General features: G+C 51.9%; 1 non-coding gene across 1 annotated transcript in view; it reads right to left on the bottom strand.

The window, feature by feature from the left end:
- LOC143501373 (18S ribosomal RNA) overlaps positions 1-1726 on the bottom strand; it is a 1839-nt gene extending 113 nt beyond the window's left edge. Inside the window, exon 1 of the ribosomal RNA XR_013126926.1 lies at positions 1-1726. This exon is cut by the window's left edge and continues 113 nt beyond it. This is a non-coding gene — a ribosomal RNA (18S ribosomal RNA).
- Between the last annotated feature and the right edge of the window lie 4536 nt (positions 1727-6262).

The raw sequence follows: 6262 nt of genomic DNA, 5'->3' as shown, positions 1-6262 counted from the left end.
GGTGCGGCCGATCCGAGGACCTCACTAAACCATCCGATCGGTAGTAGCGACGGGCGGTGTGTACAAAGGGCAGGGACTTAATCAACGCGAGCTTGTGACTCACGCTTACTGGGAATTCCTCGTTCATGGGGAATAATTGCAATCCCCAGTCCCAATCACGATTGGGTTTCAGCGGATTACCCGCGCCTCTCGGCGAAGGGTAGGCACATGCTGAGCCAACCATTGTGGCGCGCGTGCAGCCCCGGACATCTAAGGGCATCACAGACCTGTTATTGCTCCATCTCGTGTGGCTGAACGCCACTTGTCCCTCTAAGAAGTTGATGCAGACCACGGAGGGCCGCATAACTAGTTAGCATGCCGGAGTCTCGTTCGTTATCGGAATTAACCAGACAAATCGCTCCACCAACTAAGAACGGCCATGCACCACCACCCACAGAATCGAGAAAGAGCCATCAATCTGTCAATCCTTTCCGTGTCCGGGCCGGGTGAGGTTTCCCGTGTTGAGTCAAATTAAGCCGCAGGCTCCACTCCTGGTGGTGCCCTTCCGTCAATTCCTTTAAGTTTCAGCTTTGCAACCATACTCCCCCCGGAACCCAAAGACTCGTGGTTTCCCGCACGCTGCCCGGCGGGTCATGGGAATAACGCCGCCGGATCGCGGGTTGGCATAGTTTACGGTCGGAACTACGACGGTATCTGATCGTCTTCGAACCTCCGACTTTCGTTCTTGATTAATGAAAACATTCTTGGCAAATGCTTTCGCTTTCGTCCGTCTTGCGCCGGTCCAAGAATTTCACCTCTAGCGGCGCAATACGAATGCCCCCGGCCGTCCCTCTTAATCATGGCCCTGGTTCCGGAAACCCACAAAATAGAACCGGAGTCCTATTCCATTATTCCTAGCTCAGGTATTCGGGCGAGTAGCGGCCCGCTTTGAACACTCTAATTTTTTCAAAGTAAACGCTCCGGACCCCGACCGGACACCCAGCCAAGGGCATCCGAGGGGCACCGGGAGGCAGGGTCTGGGACAGGCGGTGGCTCGCCTCGCGGCGGACCGTCAGCCCACTCCCGAAATCCAACTACGAGCTTTTTAACTGCAGCAACTTTAATATACGCTATTGGAGCTGGAATTACCGCGGCTGCTGGCACCAGACTTGCCCTCCAATGGGTCCTCACCCATGGGTTTAGGATACGCTCATTCCGATTACAGGGCCTCGAAAGAGACCTGTATCGTTATTTTTCGTCACTACCTCCCCGTGTCGGGAATGGGTAATTTGCGCGCCTGCTGCCTTCCTTGGATGTGGTAGCCGTTTCTCAGGCTCCCTCTCCGGAATCGAACCCTGATTCCCCGTTACCCGTGGTCACCATGGTAGGCGACTATAGTACCATCGAAAGTTGATAGGGCAGACATTCGAATGAGACGTCGCCGCCGCGGAGGGCGCGCGATCGGCCCGAGGTTATCTAGAGTCACCAAAGCGGCCGGGGGGCCCGCGCCCCGCCGGATGGGTTTTGGATCTGATAAATGCACGCATCCCCCAGAGGGGTCAGCGCTCGTTTGCATGTATTAGCTCTAGAATTACCACAGTTATCCGAGTAACGTGTGGAGCGATCAAAGGAACCATGACTGATTTAATGAGCCATTCGCAGTTTCACTGTACCGGCCGTGTGTACTTAGACCTGCATGGCTTAATCTTTGAGACAAGCATATGTTACTGGCAGGATCAACCAGGTAGCTGCACCGCGGTGGTGAAAGGGACACCAGCTAACGTCGCGGCCACCTCGGCGTGCTCCATCCCCCGGGCAGGGTCAGGGGCCCACCTCGGTACCGGACGCCCACCATCGGTGCAGCAGGGGTGCGCCGTCAGCGTGGGGGAGAGAGCCCTCGTCAGCTCCCAGCACGCGCGCGCGCTACTGTGGGACGTAACCGAGAAATGAGTGATTCCGTGACCAGGCGGGGTGAGGCCAAGCATGTGTTGAACTAACCCGATCCACTGCTGGCTCTCACCCGTACACCATGGACGCCGATAGCGGACACCTGTGTAGACAGACCGGCCTTCAACGCTTCCCTCAGACGGTTCCGGGTGAGGATCGTGTCTTTTCAGACCGAGGCCTCCCCATAGAGGCATGCCCGCTGGTTTGGGGAGGAACTACCCGGGCGGCACAGAAGGTTTCAACCCTAGGCCCAACCCAAGGCCTGTGTCTCGGTCATCATGATCATACCGAGGCTGCCGACCTCCCATCCTGAAGGAGCGCACACACCTCATGGGAGAGTTTTTGATAGGTATGTCATGTCGAGGCTGCCGTCCTCAATGAGCGCAGTCACCTCTTTTGTACAGCTTTCGTTGGTGAACGATCATACCCGAGAGGCTGCCGACCTACCCGTCCTGAAGGAGCGCATCCACCTCTCGCCCTATTCCTGTACCTAGGTATGTCGCACCGAGGTTGTGGCTCTGAGCAATATATAGGATATGAGCTCACACCTCATTGTACATTGCGCATTGGTTTGACCGTGTGTCTCTCTTATAATGACAGGGAGAAACCTTAAGTGGTAGCCCGAGAGCCTAACCCCTGGCGGGCATCGTATGCCAATAGATCGGGAGAGCTCCGAACGCCCTCGAGATTGACGCTCTCCCTAAAAACCTGCTGGTAGGTTTTTGCAATCCACCGTACGCGTTTTCCTCCACGGCCGGGGAGGTTCTCGCCAGCCATGCCCGCCAAGGCAAATCTTCCCTCGGACACACCTCGGACGCTCGACCCCTGAAAAGGCCTGGCTGAACCAAGTGATGGTCGACGCTACTGGTATAACTGAAAAACCCCTGGCGGACTTGGGTTCGGATAACGGTCTTAGAGCGCACCTAGGTACTGTGCCATTGGATCCGGTAAGGCCAGCCGAAACCAGCATCTTCCGGGCTTGCGCACAGCACCCTCCGGATACGCACAGGCCGAGGTAGAGCATGTGAGGCTGGTGCCTGGAGGTCGGCGAGACCTCCAGTGTTAGGGGGGTCACCACTCCACCCCTAACCGGTGAAAGTGTTAGAGTCAGGCTAATGTTACCTTCACGCACCGCCTTGCATCCAGGCCTTATGAATGGGATAACCATTATAAGGTTAGGATGAACTCAAGAGACATGCTCTCCTATATACCTGCTGGTAGGTGTTTGCAATGCACCGTATGCGTTTTCCTCCACGGCCGGGGAGGTACTCGCCAGCCATGCCCGCCAAGGCAAATCTTCCCTCGGACACACCTCGGACGCTCGACCCCCGAAAAGGCCTGGCTGATCAAAGTGATGGTCGATGCTACTGGTATAACTGAAAAACCCCTGGCGGACTTGGGTTCGGATAACGGTCTTAGAGCGCACCTAGGTACTGTGCCATTGGATCCGGTAAGGCCAGCCGAAACCAGCATCTTCCGGGCTTGCGCACAGCACCCTCCGGATACGCACAGGCCGAGGTGGAGCATGCAGGCTGGAGGTTGGACAGACCTCCATAAGGGGGGTCACCACTCTTACACCCATGCCCAGCAGTGGCATTTCGGTCGGGCGCAAGCAGTGGTTCGAAGGCCTGAGAGACACGGATGTCTTTGACCTCCATCAGCAGGGGTCACTTATCCCTCCCCTTAAGCCGTCAAGGTGCATTAGAGTCGGGCTAGTTCACCTTAACACACTGCCTTTCTTCTGATCCTTATTATGGTACAATCATATAAGGCTCAGAAAGCATGCTCCCCTATATACCTGCTGGTAGGTGTTTGCATTACACCGTTAGCGCATTCCTCCAGGGTCGGGGAGATGCCAGACAGCCATGCCCGCCAAGGCAAATCTTCCCTCGGACACACCTCTGAGACTCGATTGCCGAAAGGGCATGGCTGATTCAATAAGTGGTTCGTGGCAATGGTATAACACCTACCATTCTCAAACACATGGGGGGGGTTTACGGCCTTAGAGCGCACCTAGGTACTATGCCATTGGATCCGGTAAGGCCAGCCGAAACCAGCATCTTCCGGGCTTGCGCATAGCACCCTCCGGATACGCACAGGTCGAAATACATTACGTGAGGATGGAGGTAGGACGACCTCCATAAGGGGGAGCATCACGCCTCCACCCTTGCCCAGCGTGGGCACTTTGCTCGGGCACAGCCCGTGTCATTTAAAGGCCTGGATCTTTTCAGACCTCCGGGGGGGGCCTCACTCCCCCCCTACTTTGCTCAGAGGGAGCCTCTTACTCGGATAAAGTGTGTGACATTACATGCCTTTAAGCCTGGAACCTTTCCGACATCCATACATAGGGCCCTCATGCTTAATCATAAGCCCAAATGTGCACTTTAAACGGATAAAGTGTGTGGCATTACATGCCTTTAAGCCTGGAACCTTTCCGACATCCACACATAGGGCCCTCATCATTATTCATAAGCCCAAATGTGCACTTTAAACGGATAAAGTGTGTGGCATTACATGCCTTTAAGCCTGGAACCTTTCCGACATCCACACATAGGGCCCTCATGCTTAATCATAAGCCCAAATGTGCACTTTAAACGGATAAAGTGTGTGGCATTACATGCCTTTAAGCCTGGAACCTTTCCGACATCCACACATAGGGCCCTCATGCTTAATCATAAGCCCAAATGTGCACTTTAAATGGATAAAGTGTGTGGCATTACATGCCTTTAAGCCTGGAACCTTTCCGACATCCACACATAGGGCCCTCATCATTATTCATAAGCCCAAATGTGCACTTTAAACGGATAAAGTGTGTGGCATTACATGCCTTTAAGCCTGGAACCTTTCCGACATCCATACATAGGGCCCTCATGCTTAATCATAAGCCCAAATGTGCACTTTAAATGGATAAAGTGTGTGACATTACATGCCTTTAAGCCTGGAACCTTTCCGACATCCATACATAGGGCCCTCATGCTTTATCATAAGCCCAAATGTGCACTTTAATCGGATAAAGTGTGTGACATTACATGCCTTTAAGCCTGGAACCTTTCCGACATCCACACATAGGGCCCTCATCATTATTCATAAGCCCAAATGTGCACTTTAATCGGATAAAGTGTGTGGCATTACATGCCTTTAAGCCTGGAACCTTTCCGACATCCACACATAGGGCCCTCATGCTTAATCATAAGCCCAAATGTGCACTTTAAATGGATAAAGTGTGTGGCATTACATGCCTTTAAGCCTGGAACCTTTCCGACATCCACACATAGGGCCCTCATCATTATTCATAAGCCCAAATGTGCACTTTAAACGGATAAAGTGTGTGGCATTACATGCCTTTAAGCCTGGAACCTTTCCGACATCCACACATAGGGCCCTCATGCTTAATCATAAGCCCAAATGTGCACTTTAATCGGATAAAGTGTGTGGCATTACATGCCTTTAAGCCTGGAACCTTTCCGACATCCATACATAGGGCCCTCATGCTTAATCATAAGCCCAAATGTGCACTTTAAACGGATAAAGTGTGTGGCATTACATGCCTTTAAGCCTGGAACCTTTCCGACATCCATACATAGGGCCCTCATGCTTTATCATAAGCCCAAATGTACACTTTAATCGGATAAAGTGTGTGACATTACATGCCTTTATTCCTGGATCCTTCCTCACATCCAGAGAGAGGCATACCAACCTACTCTCATAAGCCCAAAAGTGCACTTTATTCGGATAAAGTGTGCAAAATTCCATGCATGGATCGTTTGTGAGATCCATAAAGAGGCCTGTCAAATCCTCTAAAATGCCCAGGGAGTGACCTTTGGTCGGGCAAAGCGTGCGCCATAATCCTTGTCTTCATTTATGGTATACCATATATGTGGCTTTCAGAAGACCCTCTCCCCTATATACCTGATGGTAGGTGTTTGCATATCACCCATTCATAAAATCATCCAGACAGGGGGAATGAGATGCATGTCCGTCTGGGTGCACATTCGGCGGGCACTGTCAGAGGATCGAGGCCTCTGGATGATCCACCCCTTGGTCAAAATTGGAACATAGTGCGATTTTTGAACACAAAATCATACGTATGGTATAACATTTTTATCGACATAGAATTATTTTCGCCGAAAACTGACGCCTATGGTATACCAAATGAAGCGACATAGAATATTTTCCACTTGAAAACTTCGTGCTGCTGGTATATTTATGGACATAGTGCAATTTTAACAGAATATGGGACTCTGTGCATTTTCTGAAGAAAATATCTTGCGTATGGTATAATTCAGGAAGGGAAATAGACTAATTTCCAACAAATACTTCATGCTACTGGTATATT

This window comes from Brachyhypopomus gauderio, unplaced genomic scaffold (assembly GCF_052324685.1).
Source record: "Brachyhypopomus gauderio isolate BG-103 unplaced genomic scaffold, BGAUD_0.2 sc171, whole genome shotgun sequence".
In the NCBI taxonomy this organism is placed as follows: domain Eukaryota; kingdom Metazoa; phylum Chordata; class Actinopteri; order Gymnotiformes; family Hypopomidae; genus Brachyhypopomus; species Brachyhypopomus gauderio.
The sequence above is the reverse complement of the archived record's forward strand: the minus strand, read 5'-3'. Positions and strand labels throughout refer to the sequence as shown.